The 18,629-nt window shown below is 40.3% G+C and overlaps 6 pseudogenes across 6 annotated transcripts; all 6 read right to left on the bottom strand.

Annotated features, from left to right (window-relative positions):
• Positions 1 to 1,092: 1,092 nt before the first annotated feature.
• On the bottom strand, positions 1,093 to 2,174 carry LOC148838059 (heat shock protein beta-11 pseudogene; annotated as a pseudogene). The gene has a single exon (XR_016090844.1). The product of XR_016090844.1 is annotated as a heat shock protein beta-11 pseudogene (transcript).
• A 1,891-nt stretch (positions 2,175 to 4,065) lies between these two features.
• On the bottom strand, positions 4,066 to 5,145 carry LOC148838058 (heat shock protein beta-11 pseudogene; annotated as a pseudogene). The gene has a single exon (XR_016090838.1). The product of XR_016090838.1 is annotated as a heat shock protein beta-11 pseudogene (transcript).
• A 1,735-nt stretch (positions 5,146 to 6,880) lies between these two features.
• LOC148838057 (heat shock protein beta-11 pseudogene) lies at positions 6,881 to 8,126 on the bottom strand (annotated as a pseudogene). Its single transcript, XR_016090843.1, has one exon. The product of XR_016090843.1 is annotated as a heat shock protein beta-11 pseudogene (transcript).
• A 1,885-nt stretch (positions 8,127 to 10,011) lies between these two features.
• On the bottom strand, positions 10,012 to 11,091 carry LOC148838056 (heat shock protein beta-11 pseudogene; annotated as a pseudogene). Its single transcript, XR_016090842.1, has one exon. The product of XR_016090842.1 is annotated as a heat shock protein beta-11 pseudogene (transcript).
• Positions 11,092 to 12,978: 1,887 nt separating this feature from the next.
• LOC148838055 (heat shock protein beta-11 pseudogene) lies at positions 12,979 to 14,071 on the bottom strand (annotated as a pseudogene). The gene has a single exon (XR_016090840.1). The product of XR_016090840.1 is annotated as a heat shock protein beta-11 pseudogene (transcript).
• A 1,886-nt stretch (positions 14,072 to 15,957) lies between these two features.
• On the bottom strand, positions 15,958 to 17,037 carry LOC148838054 (heat shock protein beta-11 pseudogene; annotated as a pseudogene). Its single transcript, XR_016090841.1, has one exon. The product of XR_016090841.1 is annotated as a heat shock protein beta-11 pseudogene (transcript).
• Positions 17,038 to 18,629: the final 1,592 nt, after the last annotated feature.

The following is an 18,629-nucleotide window of genomic DNA, read 5'->3' as shown; positions in this document are numbered from 1 at the left end:
CCCTAAAACACTAAATAACCATTTTTGAGCATTTCTTCCTAGTAAAAGACAAGTGTTTTTACCAAGGGTAAGAAATGGTGGCGAGTCAGTGTTAGTTTTACAGTTTTGGAGTTTGGTTTTGGCAAGGTGTGCATTCGCTGTAGATTCTATATGACCTCCCAGTATCATTTTTTTAATTGCTCTGATAATAGCACAAACACATACCGTCCACAATATTTGGCATCTTTCAATCGACTTGCATGAGTGCAACTACCAGGGTATAGCCCACGTTTTGCTCTGTGCTGAAGGCTAGGCTCTGGATTAGCACAACAAGCTCTTAAAGATAAATCAGACACTAAAACTGCATAGAAAACCAGGATGAGAAAAAGAATACCTACTAGGAAAATGTCTTCCTGGTTCACAGTGCCTGGTTATATTTTACAGGGAATATAATCAGTTAAAACTGAAGAGATAATACAACACAAATTAATCAATTAGAAACACAATCCAATATTTTTTTAATATGAAAATTTTATTGTCAGATAATAAAAAAATATGATTCATTTGCTATTGATAATTGAAAATATTTTCTAGCTATAAAAATACAATATTTTTAAATTGGCAAAATATAATTCATTCTTAAAGGAATCACTTGAAAATCGAGGTAAATTTTTTTAAGATGAACATTCAAGAAAAAATACAATGTCAAATGCATGTTCTAAAACATGACAACTGCTAACACAGCTTTATTGTCAAAATATGTATTGCATTAAATATTTCGCGACAAAACAAATAAAATACAATTTGCTCTGTACACAAAATCCTTAACATCACTAGGATGATGAATGTTACGACCTGGACTATGAGAATGTTTTTCCATTAAGAAACATCAGACATGCTGAAACTGTGAATTGTTTTTGGTCATCCTAAGGTTCACTGTGGGAAATTAACATGAATGTCTTTTACAATTTTTTCTTGGGACACCTTTTAGTGCTCTTCCTCAGCTGCACTGAAACCAGTGACCTGCTTTCCTTGCACCTTGTGAATTTTTCAGTCAGCAAAGAAATGTAGAAATACTGATAAAGAATAGAAAATGCAACACAAAAAGTATTTAAAGAATAAAACATTTTATTGATAGAATTTTAAAAAATAATGTTTCATTGATATTGGTAATTGAAAATATTTTCTAGATATGAAAATACATCAAGTCCATGTAGAATATTTTTCTATTGGCAAAATATAATACATTCTTAAAGGAATCATTTGAAACTTGAAGTAAAATGCTTTAAGATGAACATTTAAGAAAAAAATACAATGTCAAATGCATACTGCTGCATTATTACAATCCCATTTCAATACTATCAAATTGCAGAATTTGAGAATAAAAATCTAGTGTCCAAATCAAGGGCCATGCAGTCCACAGCTGTCACTGCCGCCGGTCTTTGGCAGAATCCTCTTTCTCCTGGTGATTGTGTGTGCCTGCGGTGCTGCTGTCCAGCTCTGAGCTCTTGGCCAACTGGGTCTTCACAGCAGGGCTGCTGTCAATGGGCAGGATTCTCTCACCCTCACCGGGCAGCGCCACCCTCGGAGCCTGTATCTGGAGCCGGCCGTCGCGCAGGGAGCAGGTCACCGCATCAGCACTCACTCCTTCAGGCAGCACAAAGTCCTGTCTGAACTGCTGGCATCTGTAAGAGTAGGAGCCTTTTCCGTCCTCCTGCTTCTTCTCCTGCTTCCCGCTCACCTGCAGCTTCCTCCCCACCTGCTTGACACAGAGCTCTTCTGGGGAAAAGTCTTCTGTGTCCAGAGTTAGAGCAAAGCGCTCTCCCTCGTTCTCCACCTTGTAGGAGACTGGCTGGACCCCCGTCAAGGTTGGGCCTTGGGCAGCTCGCTCTGTCTCTTTAAAGATCCCTTGATAAAGCTGATCCATCAAGTCCAGACCGCTCCTCATCTCCTGCATTTGTCTGAGCATGTCCTGCTCCAGCTGATGGAAGAGGGGTCTGGTCTGTGGCCAGAGACTGCGTACCGGCCAGTGGAAATCCACCAGCGGGCTGACAGCAGGCTGGAATACATGAGAGCACAGCATCTTCAGTGAATGTGCAGACAGTCTTGCTTCTTCTTGCTGTGAGCTTGCAGTGTTTGCAGCGTCTAGTGATCAGCTTCTTTCTCCCTCAGCTGTCAGGACTCGCTGCTTTTATATCCTCCCGCTTAGAGTTCCAGACACTTCATGAACATTCCTGTCACTGCTGGTGCCCTCTAGTGTGAAAGAGAAAGAAGGGAGGTGATTGCGTCATTTGACTCCCAGTCTAAAACAGGAAGTGCAGGAAAGTGCTGACAGAATGCCGAATGCTTTACGGGCTACTGTACTTGTATTTAAAATGAATAGGTCAACATTGCAGTGGTCTGAGCACATAGAACATCAATAGCAACACTGTAAGGCAACACTTATGCTGCGTGATGATAGTGGTGTGCGTGCAGACAGTCGGAGTTTGCATTTGTTTTTAACGGTATTATTGAGCTGCTGTTTCTGGCATGTAGACAAGTCACTTTCTAGTTCTGGAATTTGAAAACGTGTAGTTTTGTAATACTAATGTTTGAACATTCTGCTCTTTAATATTTAACTGAGTCTTTGCATTACATAGCTGCTCAAATGCAAAAGATATTTGAAAATCCCAGGAATACAGATGCCTTAAACATGACTGTGAAATTCAATTGTCCCTTCTTCACTCTCCTGAATGGATAAAAACAGGTAGTGAGTGAATAGGGCAGCAGCTGATTTGCTGTTATCTTTCCTCTCTCAGAACTTGCAGTGCACTGAAATCCTTCGAAGCGGTACGTGATTTCTCCATATTTCTGCCAACGTATCATTACCCAGCAAGCCTGAGCAGTAATATAACCCTCACAGCAATGTGGGAACGTGATTGTTGTGACTGCAACTAAACCCTAAAAAAGTACTTGTACTGTATGTGGCAATGTGATACACCTCTCAAAGCACATTTTAGGAGTCAGAACACTAGACAGCAACACTTAATAATTCAAATGAAATGTGATGTACAGATCAGCATGCATAATACTTTTAGTCAGTCAGGCCATGTGTGTAAAATTGTTAACTGCAATGTTTCGAATGTATGGATTGAGAGCCTTTGCTACCCTTTTTACAACAAAATGATTTCTCTTTATTCAGCTTGAATACATATGGCCTAAGGGTGCAGAATTGAAATTACTTCTCAATACATTGACATTAGAAGAAAGTATTCCTAAATCTTCTGTAAAGGAACTGATTTCCTTAGCAAACACTGTAAATTATCCTCATTTACAAGCAGGATTTTGCATCTGTGAGCTATCATGAATGGGATCAGAACCTTTTCGTTTAGTCAATGTTGTGTTAGTTTGTCAACTTACTTAATATACTTGTATGATAATTAAAGCAACAGCATAAGTGAAATTTATTCTCATTTCATTCTTCTTTTACAGCTTACATTTCAGGGGAAATATTTCAGAATAGAGCTTGTAACTCAAACACAAAGCACCCTAAATTTTTGAGGAAGGATGCCATCAGTGAATAAATGTCAGAGAAGGATATAAATTATTTTAAAATGTTCAGCATTACCAAAACTCAGCCTTAACTGACATTTTTTCTTACATCTGGGTATCTTCTTTTCATTTGCTTAATGTGTTATGTCCTTACACTATTCCACAACATAACAACTGCTAACACAGTTTTATTGTCAAAACATGTTTTGCTTTTAATATTTCACGACAAAACAAACCAAATCCAATTTCCTCTGTACACAAAATCCATAACATCACTGGAATGATGAATGTTACGACCTGGACTATGAGAATGTTTTTCCATTAAGAAACATCAGACATGCTGAAACTGTGAATTGTTTTTGGTCATCCTAAGGTTCACTGTGGGAAATTAACATGAATGTCTTTTACAATTTTTTCTTGGGACACCTTTTAGTGCTCTTCCTCAGCTGCACTGAAACCAGTGACCTGCTTTCCTTGCACCTTGTGAATTTTTCAGTCAGCAAAGAAATGTAGAAATACTGATAAAGAATAGAAAATGCAACACAAAAAGTATTTAAAGAATAAAACATTTTATTGATAGAATTTTAAAAAATAATGTTTCATTGATATTGGTAATTGAAAATATTTTCTAGATATGAAAATACATCAAGTCCATGTAGAATATTTTTCTATTGGCAAAATATAATACATTCTTAAAGGAATCATTTGAAACTTGAAGTAAAATGCTTTAAGATGAACATTTAAGAAAAAAATACAATGTCAAATGCATACTGCTGCATTATTACAATCCCATTTCAATACTATCAAATTGCAGAATTTGAGAATAAAAATCTAGTGTCCAAATCAAGGGCCGTGCAGTCCACAGCTGTCACTGCCGCCGGTCTTTGGCAGAATCCTCTTTCTCCTGGTGATTGTGTGTGCCTGCGGTGCTGCTGTCCAGCTCTGAGCTCTTGGCCAACTGGGTCTTCACAGCAGGGCTGCTGTCAATGGGCAGGATTCTCTCACCCTCACCGGGCAGCGCCACCCTCGGAGCCTGTATCTGGAGCCGGCCGTCGCGCAGGGAGCAGGTCACCGCATCAGCACTCACTCCTTCAGGCAGCACAAAGTCCTGTCTGAACTGCTGGCATCTGTAAGAGTAGGAGCCTTTTCCGTCCTCCTGCTTCTTCTCCTGCTTCCCGCTCACCTGCAGCTTCCTCCCCACCTGCTTGACACAGAGCTCTTCTGGGGAAAAGTCTTCTGTGTCCAGAGTTAGAGCAAAGCGCTCTCCCTCGTTCTCCACCTTGTAGGAGACTGGCTGGACCCCCGTCAAGGTTGGGCCTTGGGCAGCTCGCTCTGTCTCTTTAAAGATCCCTTGATAAAGCTGATCCATCAAGTCCAGACCGCTCCTCATCTCCTGCATTTGTCTGAGCATGTCCTGCTCCAGCTGATGGAAGAGGGGTCTGGTCTGTGGCCAGAGACTGCGTACCGGCCAGTGGAAATCCACCAGCGGGCTGACAGCAGGCTGGAATACATGAGAGCACAGCATCTTCAGTGAATGTGCAGACAGTCTTGCTTCTTCTTGCTGTGAGCTTGCAGTGTTTGCAGCGTCTAGTGATCAGCTTCTTTCTCCCTCAGCTGTCAGGACTCGCTGCTTTTATATCCTCCCGCTTAGAGTTCCAGACACTTCATGAACATTCCTGTCACTGCTGGTGCCCTCTAGTGTGAAAGAGAAAGAAGGGAGGTGATTGCGTCTTTTGACTCCCAGTCTAAAACAGGAAGTGCAGGAAAGTGCTGTCAGAATGCCGAATGCTTTACGGGCTACTGTACTTGTATTTAAAATGAATAGGTCAACATTGCAGTGGTCTGAGCACATAGAACATCAATAGCAACACTGTAAGGCAACACTTATGCTGCGTGATGATAGTGGTGTGCGTGCAGACAGTCGGAGTTTGCATTTGTTTTTAACGGTATTATTGAGCTGCTGTTTCTGGCATGTAGACAAGTCACTTTCTAGTTCTGGAATTTGAAAACGTGTAGTTTTGTAATACTAATGTTTGAACATTCTGCTCTTTAATATTTAACTGAGTCTTTGCATTACATAGCTGCTCAAATGCAAAAGATATTTGAAAATCCCAGGAATACAGATGCCTTAAACATGACTGTGAAATTCAATTGTCCCTTCTTCACTCTCCTGAATGGATAAAAACAGGTAGTGAGTGAATAGGGCAGCAGCTGATTTGCTGTTATCTTTCCTCTCTCAGAACTTGCAGTGCACTGAAATCCTTCGAAGCGGTACGTGATTTCTCCATATTTCTGCCAACGTATCATTACCCAGCAAGCCTGAGCAGTAATATAACCCTCACAGCAATGTGGGAACGTGATTGTTGTGACTGCAACTAAACCCTAAAAAAGTACTTGTACTGTATGTGGCAATGTGATACACCTCTCAAAGCACATTTTAGGAGTCAGAACACTAGACAGCAACACTTAATAATTCAAATGAAATGTGATGTACAGATCAGCATGCATAATACTTTTAGTCAGTCAGGCCATGTGTGTAAAATTGTTAACTGCAATGTTTCGAATGTATGGATTGAGAGCCTTTGCTACCCTTTTTACAACAAAATGATTTCTCTTTATTCAGCTTGAATACATATGGCCTAAGGGTGCAGAATTGAAATTACTTCTCAATACATTGACATTAGAAGAAAGTATTCCTAAATCTTCTGTAAAGGAACTGATTTCCTTAGCAAACACTGTAAATTATCCTCATTTACAAGCAGGATTTTGCATCTGTGAGCTATCATGAATGGGATCAGAACCTTTTCGTTTAGTCAATGTTGTGTTAGTTTGTCAACTTACTTAATATACTTGTATGATAATTAAAGCAACAGCATAAGTGAAATTTATTCTCATTTCATTCTTCTTTTACAGCTTACATTTCAGGGGAAATATTTCAGAATAGAGCTTGTAACTCAAACACAAAGCACCCTAAATTTTTGAGGAAGGATGCCATCAGTGAATAAATGTCAGAGAAGGATATAAATTATTTTAAAATGTTCAGCATTACCAAAACTCAGCCTTAACTGACATTTTTTCTTACATCTGGGTATCTTCTTTTCATTTGCTTAATGTGTTATGTCCTTACACTATTCCACAACATAACAACTGCTAACACAGTTTTATTGTCAAAACATGTTTTGCTTTTAATATTTCACGACAAAACAAACCAAATCCAATTTCCTCTGTACACAAAATCCATAACATCACTGGAATGATGAATGTTACGACCTGGACTATGAGAATGTTTTTCCATTAAGAAACATCAGACATGCTGAAACTGTGAATTGTTTTTGGTCATCCTAAGGTTCACTGTGGGAAATTAACATGAATGTCTTTTACAATTTTTTCTTGGGACACCTTTTAGTGCTCTTCCTCAGCTGCACTGAAACCAGTGACCTGCTTTCCTTGCACCTTGTGAATTTTTCAGTCAGCAAAGAAATGTAGAAATACTGATAAAGAATAGAAAATGCAACACAAAAAGTATTTAAAGAATAAAACATTTTATTGATAGAATTTTAAAAAATAATGTTTCATTGATATTGGTAATTGAAAATATTTTCTAGATATGAAAATACATCAAGTCCATGTAGAATATTTTTCTATTGGCAAAATATAATACATTCTTAAAGGAATCATTTGAAACTTGAAGTAAAATGCTTTAAGATGAACATTTAAGAAAAAAATACAATGTCAAATGCATACTGCTGCATTATTACAATCCCATTTCAATACTATCAAATTGCAGAATTTGAGAATAAAAATCTAGTGTCCAAATCAAGGGCCGTGCAGTCCACAGCTGTCACTGCCGCCGGTCTTTGGCAGAATCCTCTTTCTCCTGGTGATTGTGTGTGCCTGCGGTGCTGCTGTCCAGCTCTGAGCTCTTGGCCAACTGGGTCTTCACAGCAGGGCTGCTGTCAATGGGCAGGATTATCTCACCCTCACCGGGCAGCGCCACCCTCGGAGCCTGTATCTGGAGCCGGCCGTCGCGCAGGGAGCAGGTCACCGCATCAGCACTCACTCCTTCAGGCAGCACAAAGTCCTGTCTGAACTGCTGGCATCTGTAAGAGTAGGAGCCTTTTCCGTCCTCCTGCTTCTTCTCCTGCTTCCCGCTCACCTGCAGCTTCCTCCCCACCTGCTTGACACAGAGCTCTTCTGGGGAAAAGTCTTCTGTGTCCAGAGTTAGAGCAAAGCGCTCTCCCTCGTTCTCCACCTTGTAGGAGACTGGCTGGACCCCCGTCAAGGTTGGGCCTTGGGCAGCTCGCTCTGTCTCTTTAAAGATCCCTTGATAAAGCTGATCCATCAAGTCCAGACCGCTCCTCATCTCCTGCATTTGTCTGAGCATGTCCTGCTCCAGCTGATGGAAGAGGGGTCTGGTCTGTGGCCAGAGACTGCGTACCGGCCAGTGGAAATCCACCAGCGGGCTGACAGCAGGCTGGAATACATGAGAGCACAGCATCTTCAGTGAATGTGCAGACAGTCTTGCTTCTTCTTGCTGTGAGCTTGCAGTGTTTGCAGCGTCTAGTGATCAGCTTCTTTCTCCCTCAGCTGTCAGGACTCGCTGCTTTTATATCCTCCCGCTTAGAGTTCCAGACACTTCATGAACATTCCTGTCACTGCTGGTGCCCTCTAGTGTGAAAGAGAAAGAAGGGAGGTGATTGCGTCTTTTGACTCCCAGTCTAAAACAGGAAGTGCAGGAAAGTGCTGTCAGAATGCCGAATGCTTTACGGGCTACTGTACTTGTATTTAAAATGAATAGGTCAACATTGCAGTGGTCTGAGCACATAGAACATCAATAGCAACACTGTAAGGCAACACTTATGCTGCGTGATGATAGTGGTGTGCGTGCAGACAGTCGGAGTTTGCATTTGTTTTTAACGGTATTATTGAGCTGCTGTTTCTGGCATGTAGACAAGTCACTTTCTAGTTCTGGAATTTGAAAACGTGTAGTTTTGTAATACTAATGTTTGAACATTCTGCTCTTTAATATTTAACTGAGTCTTTGCATTACATAGCTGCTCAAATGCAAAAGATATTTGAAAATCCCAGGAATACAGATGCCTTAAACATGACTGTGAAATTCAATTGTCCCTTCTTCACTCTCCTGAATGGATAAAAACAGGTAGTGAGTGAATAGGGCAGCAGCTGATTTGCTGTTATCTTTCCTCTCTCAGAACTTGCAGTGCACTGAAATCCTTCGAAGCGGTACGTGATTTCTCCATATTTCTGCCAACGTATCATTACCCAGCAAGCCTGAGCAGTAATATAACCCTCACAGCAATGTGGGAACGTGATTGTTGTGACTGCAACTAAACCCTAAAAAAGTACTTGTACTGTATGTGGCAATGTGATACACCTCTCAAAGCACATTTTAGGAGTCAGAACACTAGACAGCAACACTTAATAATTCAAATGAAATGTGATGTACAGATCAGCATGCATAATACTTTTAGTCAGTCAGGCCATGTGTGTAAAATTGTTAACTGCAATGTTTCGAATGTATGGATTGAGAGCCTTTGCTACCCTTTTTACAACAAAATGATTTCTCTTTATTCAGCTTGAATACATATGGCCTAAGGGTGCAGAATTGAAATTACTTCTCAATACATTGACATTAGAAGAAAGTATTCCTAAATCTTCTGTAAAGGAACTGATTTCCTTAGCAAACACTGTAAATTATCCTCATTTACAAGCAGGATTTTGCATCTGTGAGCTATCATGAATGGGATCAGAACCTTTTCGTTTAGTCAATGTTGTGTTAGTTTGTCAACTTACTTAATATACTTGTATGATAATTAAAGCAACAGCATAAGTGAAATTTATTCTCATTTCATTCTTCTTTTACAGCTTACATTTCAGGGGAAATATTTCAGAATAGAGCTTGTAACTCAAACACAAAGCACCCTAAATTTTTGAGGAAGGATGCCATCAGTGAATAAATGTCAGAGAAGGATATAAATTATTTTAAAATGTTCAGCATTACCAAAACTCAGCCTTAACTGACATTTTTTCTTACATCTGGGTATCTTCTTTTCATTTGCTTAATGTGTTATGTCCTTACACTATTCCACAACATAACAACTGCTAACACAGTTTTATTGTCAAAACATGTTTTGCTTTTAATATTTCACGACAAAACAAACCAAATCCAATTTCCTCTGTACACAAAATCCATAACATCACTGGAATGATGAATGTTACGACCTGGACTATGAGAATGTTTTTCCATTAAGAAACATCAGACATGCTGAAACTGTGAATTGTTTTTGGTCATCCTAAGGTTCACTGTGGGAAATTAACATGAATGTCTTTTACAATTTTTTCTTGGGACACCTTTTAGTGCTCTTCCTCAGCTGCACTGAAACCAGTGACCTGCTTTCCTTGCACCTTGTGAATTTTTCAGTCAGCAAAGAAATGTAGAAATACTGATAAAGAATAGAAAATGCAACACAAAAAGTATTTAAAGAATAAAACATTTTATTGATAGAATTTTAAAAAATAATGTTTCATTGATATTGGTAATTGAAAATATTTTCTAGATATGAAAATACATCAAGTCCATGTAGAATATTTTTCTATTGGCAAAATATAATACATTCTTAAAGGAATCATTTGAAACTTGAAGTAAAATGCTTTAAGATGAACATTTAAGAAAAGAATACAATGTCAAATGCATACTGCTGCATTATTACAATCCCATTTCAATACTATCAAATTGCAGAATTTGAGAATAAAAATCTAGTGTCCAAATCAAGGGCCGTGCAGTCCACAGCTGTCACTGCCGCCGGTCTTTGGCAGAATCCTCTTTCTCCTGGTGATTGTGTGTGCCTGCGGTGCTGCTGTCCAGCTCTGAGCTCTTGGCCAACTGGGTCTTCACAGCAGGGCTGCTGTCAATGGGCAGGATTCTCTCACCCTCACCGGGCAGCGCCACCCTCGGAGCCTGTATCTGGAGCCGGCCGTCGCGCAGGGAGCAGGTCACCGCATCAGCACTCACTCCTTCAGGCAGCACAAAGTCCTGTCTGAACTGCTGGCATCTGTAAGAGTAGGAGCCTTTTCCGTCCTCCTGCTTCTTCTCCTGCTTCCCGCTCACCTGCAGCTTCCTCCCCACCTGCTTGACACAGAGCTCTTCTGGGGAAAAGTCTTCTGTGTCCAGAGTTAGAGCAAAGCGCTCTCCCTCGTTCTCCACCTTGTAGGAGACTGGCTGGACCCCCGTCAAGGTTGGGCCTTGGGCAGCTCGCTCTGTCTCTTTAAAGATCCCTTGATAAAGCTGATCCATCAAGTCCAGACCGCTCCTCATCTCCTGCATTTGTCTGAGCATGTCCTGCTCCAGCTGATGGAAGAGGGGTCTGGTCTGTGGCCAGAGACTGCGTACCGGCCAGTGGAAATCCACCAGCGGGCTGACAGCAGGCTGGAATACATGAGAGCACAGCATCTTCAGTGAATGTGCAGACAGTCTTGCTTCTTCTTGCTGTGAGCTTGCAGTGTTTGCAGCGTCTAGTGATCAGCTTCTTTCTCCCTCAGCTGTCAGGACTCGCTGCTTTTATATCCTCCCGCTTAGAGTTCCAGACACTTCATGAACATTCCTGTCACTGCTGGTGCCCTCTAGTGTGAAAGAGAAAGAAGGGAGGTGATTGCGTCATTTGACTCCCAGTCTAAAACAGGAAGTGCAGGAAAGTGCTGACAGAATGCCGAATGCTTTACGGGCTACTGTACTTGTATTTAAAATGAATAGGTCAACATTGCAGTGGTCTGAGCACATAGAACATCAATAGCAACACTGTAAGGCAACACTTATGCTGCGTGATGATAGTGGTGTGCGTGCAGACAGTCGGAGTTTGCATTTGTTTTTAACGGTATTATTGAGCTGCTGTTTCTGGCATGTAGACAAGTCACTTTCTAGTTCTGGAATTTGAAAACGTGTAGTTTTGTAATACTAATGTTTGAACATTCTGCTCTTTAATATTTAACTGAGTCTTTGCATTACATAGCTGCTCAAATGCAAAAGATATTTGAAAATCCCAGGAATACAGATGCCTTAAACATGACTGTGAAATTCAATTGTCCCTTCTTCACTCTCCTGAATGGATAAAAACAGGTAGTGAGTGAATAGGGCAGCAGCTGATTTGCTGTTATCTTTCCTCTCTCAGAACTTGCAGTGCACTGAAATCCTTCGAAGCGGTACGTGATTTCTCCATATTTCTGCCAACGTATCATTACCCAGCAAGCCTGAGCAGTAATATAACCCTCACAGCAATGTGGGAACGTGATTGTTGTGACTGCAACTAAACCCTAAAAAAGTACTTGTACTGTATGTGGCAATGTGATACACCTCTCAAAGCACATTTTAGGAGTCAGAACACTAGACAGCAACACTTAATAATTCAAATGAAATGTGATGTACAGATCAGCATGCATAATACTTTTAGTCAGTCAGGCCATGTGTGTAAAATTGTTAACTGCAATGTTTCGAATGTATGGATTGAGAGCCTTTGCTACCCTTTTTACAACAAAATGATTTCTCTTTATTCAGCTTGAATACATATGGCCTAAGGGTGCAGAATTGAAATTACTTCTCAATACATTGACATTAGAAGAAAGTATTCCTAAATCTTCTGTAAAGGAACTGATTTCCTTAGCAAACACTGTAAATTATCCTCATTTACAAGCAGGATTTTGCATCTGTGAGCTATCATGAATGGGATCAGAACCTTTTCGTTTAGTCAATGTTGTGTTAGTTTGTCAACTTACTTAATATACTTGTATGATAATTAAAGCAACAGCATAAGTGAAATTTATTCTCATTTCATTCTTCTTTTACAGCTTACATTTCAGGGGAAATATTTCAGAATAGAGCTTGTAACTCAAACACAAAGCACCCTAAATTTTTGAGGAAGGATGCCATCAGTGAATAAATGTCAGAGAAGGATATAAATTATTTTAAAATGTTCAGCATTACCAAAACTCAGCCTTAACTGACATTTTTTCTTACATCTGGGTATCTTCTTTTCATTTGCTTAATGTGTTATGTCCTTACACTATTCCACAACATAACAACTGCTAACACAGTTTTATTGTCAAAACATGTTTTGCTTTTAATATTTCACGACAAAACAAACAAAATCCAATTTCCTCTGTACACAAAATCCATAACATCACTGGAATGATGAATGTTACGACCTGGAGTATGAGAATGTTTTTCCATTAAGAAACATCAGACATGCTGAAACTGTGAATTGTTTTTGGTCATCCTAAGGTTCACTGTGGGAAATTAACATGAATGTCTTTTACAATTTTTTCTTGGGACACCTTTTAGTGCTCTTCCTCAGCTGCACTGAAACCAGTGACCTGCTTTCCTTGCACCTTGTGAATTTTTCAGTCAGCAAAGAAATGTAGAAATACTGATAAAGAATAGAAAATGCAACACAAAAAGTATTTAAAGAATAAAACATTTTATTGATAGAATTTTAAAAAATAATGTTTCATTGATATTGGTAATTGAAAATATTTTCTAGATATGAAAATACATCAAGTCCATGTAGAATATTTTTCTATTGGCAAAATATAATACATTCTTAAAGGAATCATTTGAAACTTGAAGTAAAATGCTTTAAGATGAACATTTAAGAAAAAAATACAATGTCAAATGCATACTGCTGCATTATTACAATCCCATTTCAATACTATCAAATTGCAGAATTTGAGAATAAAAATCTAGTGTCCAAATCAAGGGCCGTGCAGTCCACAGCTGTCACTGCCGCCGGTCTTTGGCAGAATCCTCTTTCTCCTGGTGATTGTGTGTGCCTGCGGTGCTGCTGTCCAGCTCTGAGCTCTTGGCCAACTGGGTCTTCACAGCAGGGCTGCTGTCAATGGGCAGGATTCTCTCACCCTCACCAGGCAGCGCCACCCTCGGAGCCTGTATCTGGAGCCGGCCGTCGCGCAGGGAGCAGGTCACCGCATCAGCACTCACTCCTTCAGGCAGCACAAAGTCCTGTCTGAACTGCTGGCATCTGTAAGAGTAGGAGCCTTTTCCGTCCTCCTGCTTCTTCTCCTGCTTCCCGCTCACCTGCAGCTTCCTCCCCACCTGCTTGACACAGAGCTCTTCTGGGGAAAAGTCTTCTGTGTCCAGAGTTAGAGCAAAGCGCTCTCCCTCGTTCTCCACCTTGTAGGAGACTGGCTGGACCCCCGTCAAGGTTGGGCCTTGGGCAGCTCGCTCTGTCTCTTTAAAGATCCCTTGATAAAGCTGATCCATCAAGTCCAGACCGCTCCTCATCTCCTGCATTTGTCTGAGCATGTCCTGCTCCAGCTGATGGAAGAGGGGTCTGGTCTGTGGCCAGAGACTGCGTACCGGCCAGTGGAAATCCACCAGCGGGCTGACAGCAGGCTGGAATACATGAGAGCACAGCATCTTCAGTGAATGTGCAGACAGTCTTGCTTCTTCTTGCTGTGAGCTTGCAGTGTTTGCAGCGTCTAGTGATCAGCTTCTTTCTCCCTCAGCTGTCAGGACTCGCTGCTTTTATATCCTCCCGCTTAGAGTTCCAGACACTTCATGAACATTCCTGTCACTGCTGGTGCCCTCTAGTGTGAAAGAGAAAGAAGGGAGGTGATTGCGTCATTTGACTCCCAGTCTAAAACAGGAAGTGCAGGAAAGTGCTGACAGAATGCCGAATGCTTTACGGGCTACTGTACTTGTATTTAAAATGAATAGGTCAACATTGCAGTGGTCTGAGCACATAGAACATCAATAGCAACACTGTAAGGCAACACTTATGCTGCGTGATGATAGTGGTGTGCGTGCAGACAGTCGGAGTTTGCATTTGTTTTTAACGGTATTATTGAGCTGCTGTTTCTGGCATGTAGACAAGTCACTTTCTAGTTCTGGAATTTGAAAACGTGTAGTTTTGTAATACTAATGTTTGAACATTCTGCTCTTTAATATTTAACTGAGTCTTTGCATTACATAGCTGCTCAAATGCAAAAGATATTTGAAAATCCCAGGAATACAGATGCCTTAAACATGACTGTGAAATTCAATTGTCCCTTCTTCACTCTCCTGAATGGATAAAAACAGGTAGTGAGTGAATAGGGCAGCAGCTGATTTGCTGTTATCTTTCCTCTCTCAGAACTTGCAGTGCACTGAAATCCTTCGAAGCGGTACGTGATTTCTCCATATTTCTGCCAACGTATCATTACCCAGCAAGCCTGAGCAGTAATATAACCCTCACAGCAATGTGGGAACGTGATTGTTGTGACTGCAACTAAACCCTAAAAAAGTACTTGTACTGTATGTGGCAATGTGATACACCTCTCAAAGCACATTTTAGGAGTCAGAACACTAGACAGCAACACTTAATAATTCAAATGAAATGTGATGTACAGATCAGCATGCATAATACTTTTAGTCAGTCAGGCCATGTGTGTAAAATTGTTAACTGCAATGTTTCGAATGTATGGATTGAGAGCCTTTGCTACCCTTTTTACAACAAAATGATTTCTCTTTATTCAGCTTGAATACATATGGCCTAAGGGTGCAGAATTGAAATTACTTCTCAATACATTGACATTAGAAGAAAGTATTCCTAAATCTTCTGTAAAGGAACTGATTTCCTTAGCAAACACTGTAAATTATCCTCATTTACAAGCAGGATTTTGCATCTGTGAGCTATCATGAATGGGATCAGAACCTTTTCGTTTAGTCAATGTTGTGTTAGTTTGTCAACTTACTTAATATACTTGTATGATAATTAAAGCAACAGCATAAGTGAAATTTATTCTCATTTCATTCTTCTTTTACAGCTTACATTTCAGGGGAAATATTTCAGAATAGAGCTTGTAACTCAAACACAAAGCACCCTAAATTTTTGAGGAAGGATGCCATCAGTGAATAAATGTCAGAGAAGGATATAAATTATTTTAAAATGTTCAGCATTACCAAAACTCAGCCTTAACTGACATTTTTTCTTACATCTGGGTATCTTCTTTTCATTTGCTTAATGTGTTATGTCCTTACACTATTCCACAACATAACAACTGCTAACACAGTTTTATTGTCAAAACATGTTTTGCTTTTAATATTTCACGACAAAACAAACCAAATCCAATTTCCTCTGTACACAAAATCCATAACATCACTGGAATGATGAATGTTACGACCTGGAGTATGAGAATGTTTTTCCATTAAGAAACATCAGACATGCTGAAACTGTGAATTGTTTTTGGTCATCCTAAGGTTCACTGTGGGAAATTAACATGAATGTCTTTTACAATTTTTTCTTGGGACACCTTTTAGTGCTCTTCCTCAGCTGCACTGAAACCAGTGACCTGCTTTCCTTGCACCTTGTGAATTTTTCAGTCAGCAAAGAAATGTAGAAATACTGATAAAGAATAGAAAATGCAACACAAAAAGTATTTAAAGAATAAAACATTTTATTGATAGAATTTTAAAAAATAATGTTTCATTGATATTGGTAATTGAAAATATTTTCTAGATATGAAAATACATCAAGTCCATGTAGAATATTTTTCTATTGGCAAAATATAATACATTCTTAAAGGAATCATTTGAAACTTGAAGTAAAATGCTTTAAGATGAACATTTAAGAAAAAAATACAATGTCAAATGCATACTGCTGCATTATTACAATCCCATTTCAATACTATCAAATTGCAGAATTTGAGAATAAAAATCTAGTGTCCAAATCAAGGGCCGTGCAGTCCACAGCTGTCACTGCCGCCGGTCTTTGGCAGAATCCTCTTTCTCCTGGTGATTGTGTGTGCCTGCGGTGCTGCTGTCCAGCTCTGAGCTCTTGGCCAACTGGGTCTTCACAGCAGGGCTGCTGTCAATGGGCAGGATTCTCTCACCCTCACCGGGCAGCGCCACCCTCGGAGCCTGTATCTGGAGCCGGCCGTCGCGCAGGGAGCAGGTCACCGCATCAGCACTCACTCCTTCAGGCAGCACAAAGTCCTGTCTGAACTGCTGGCATCTGTAAGAGTAGGAGCCTTTTCCGTCCTCCTGCTTCTTCTCCTGCTTCCCGCTCACCTGCAGCTTCCTCCCCACCTGCTTGACACAGAGCTCTTCTGGGGAAAAGTCTTCTGTGTCCAGAGTTAGAGCAAAGCGCTCTCCCTCGTTCTCCACCTTGTAGGAGACTGGCTGGACCCCCGTCAAGGTTGGGCCTTGGGCAGCTCGCTCTGTCTCTTTAAAGATCCCTTGATAAAGCTGATCCATCAAGTCCAGACCGCTCCTCATCTCCTGCATTTGTCTGAGCATGTCCTGCTCCAGCTGATGGAAGAGGGGTCTGGTCTGTGGCCAGAGACTGCGTACCGGCCAGTGGAAATCCACCAGCGGGCTGACAGCAGGCTGGAATACATGAGAGCACAGCATCTTCAGTGAATGTGCAGACAGTCTTGCTTCTTCTTGCTGTGAGCTTGCAGTGTTTGCAGCGTCTAGTGATCAGCTTCTTTCTCCCTCAGCTGTCAGGACTCGCTGCTTTTATATCCTCCCGCTTAGAGTTCCAGACACTTCATGAACATTCCTGTCACTGCTGGTGCCCTCTAGTGTGAAAGAGAAAGAAGGGAGGTGATTGCGTCTTTTGACTCCCAGTCTAAAACAGGAAGTGCAGGAAAGTGCTGTCAGAATGCCGAATGCTTTACGGGCTACTGTACTTGTATTTAAAATGAATAGGTCAACATTGCAGTGGTCTGAGCACATAGAACATCAATAGCAACACTGTAAGGCAACAATTATGCTGCGTGATGATAGTGGTGTGCGTGCAGACAGTCGGAGTTTGCATTTGTTTTTAACGGTATTATTGAGCTGCTGTTTCTGGCATGTAGACAAGTCACTTTCTAGTTCTGGAATTTGAAAACGTGTAGTTTTGTAATACTAATGTTTGAACATTCTGCTCTTTAATATTTAACTGAGTCTTTGCATTACATAGCTGCTCAAATGCAAAAGATATTTGAAAATCCCAGGAATACAGATGCCTTAAACATGACTGTGAAATTCAATTGTCCCTTCTTCACTCTCCTGAATGGATAAAAACAGGTAGTGAGTGAATAGGGCAGCAGCTGATTTGCTGTTATCTTTCCTCTCTCAGAACTTGCAGTGCACTGAAATCCTTCGAAGCGGTACGTGATTTCTCCATATTTCTGCCAACGTATCATTACCCAGCAAGCCTGAGCAGTAATATAACCCTCACAGCAATGTGGGAACGTGATTGTTGTGACTGCAACTAAACCCTAAAAAAGTACTTGTACTGTATGTGGCAATGTGATACACCTCTCAAAGCACATTTTAGGAGTCAGAACACTAGACAGCAACACTTAATAATTCAAATGAAATGTGATGTACAGATCAGCATGCATAATACTTTTAGTCAGTCAGGCCATGTGTGTAAAATTGTTAACTGCAATGTTTCGAATGTATGGATTGAGAGCCTTTGCTACCCTTTTTACAACAAAATGATTTCTCTTTATTCAGCTTGAATACATATGGCCTAAGGGTGCAGAATTGAAATTACTTCTCAATACATTGACATTAGAAGAAAGTATTCCTAAATCTTCTGTAAAGGAACTGATTTCCTTAGCAAACACTGTAAATTATCCTCATTTACAAGCAGGATTTTGCATCTGTGAGCTATCATGAATGGGATCAGAACCTTTTCGTTTAGTCAATGTTGTGTTAGTTTGTCAACTTACTTAATATACTTGTATGATAATTAAAGCAACAGCATAAGTGAAATTTATTCTCATTTCATTCTTCTTTTACAGCTTACATTTCAGGGGAAATATTTCAGAATAGAGCTTGTAACTCAAACACAAAGCACCCTAAATTTTTGAGGAAGGATGCCATCAGTGAATAAATGTCAGAGAAGGATATAAATTATTTTAAAATGTTCAGCATTACCAAAACTCAGCCTTAACTGACATTTTTTCTTACATCTGGGTATCTTCTTTTCATTTGCTTAATGTGTTATGTCCTTACACTATTCCACAACATAACAACTGCTAACACAGTTTTATTGTCAAAACATGTTTTGCTTTTAATATTTCACGACAAAACAAACAAAATCCAATTTCCTCTG

This window comes from Atractosteus spatula, chromosome 3, assembly GCF_055471065.1.
Source record: "Atractosteus spatula isolate fAtrSpa1 chromosome 3, fAtrSpa1.hap1, whole genome shotgun sequence".
Classification (NCBI taxonomy): Eukaryota; Metazoa; Chordata; class Actinopteri; order Semionotiformes; family Lepisosteidae; genus Atractosteus; species Atractosteus spatula.
Note: the sequence above shows the minus strand (reverse complement) of the source record. Positions and strands in the feature narration are given on the sequence as shown.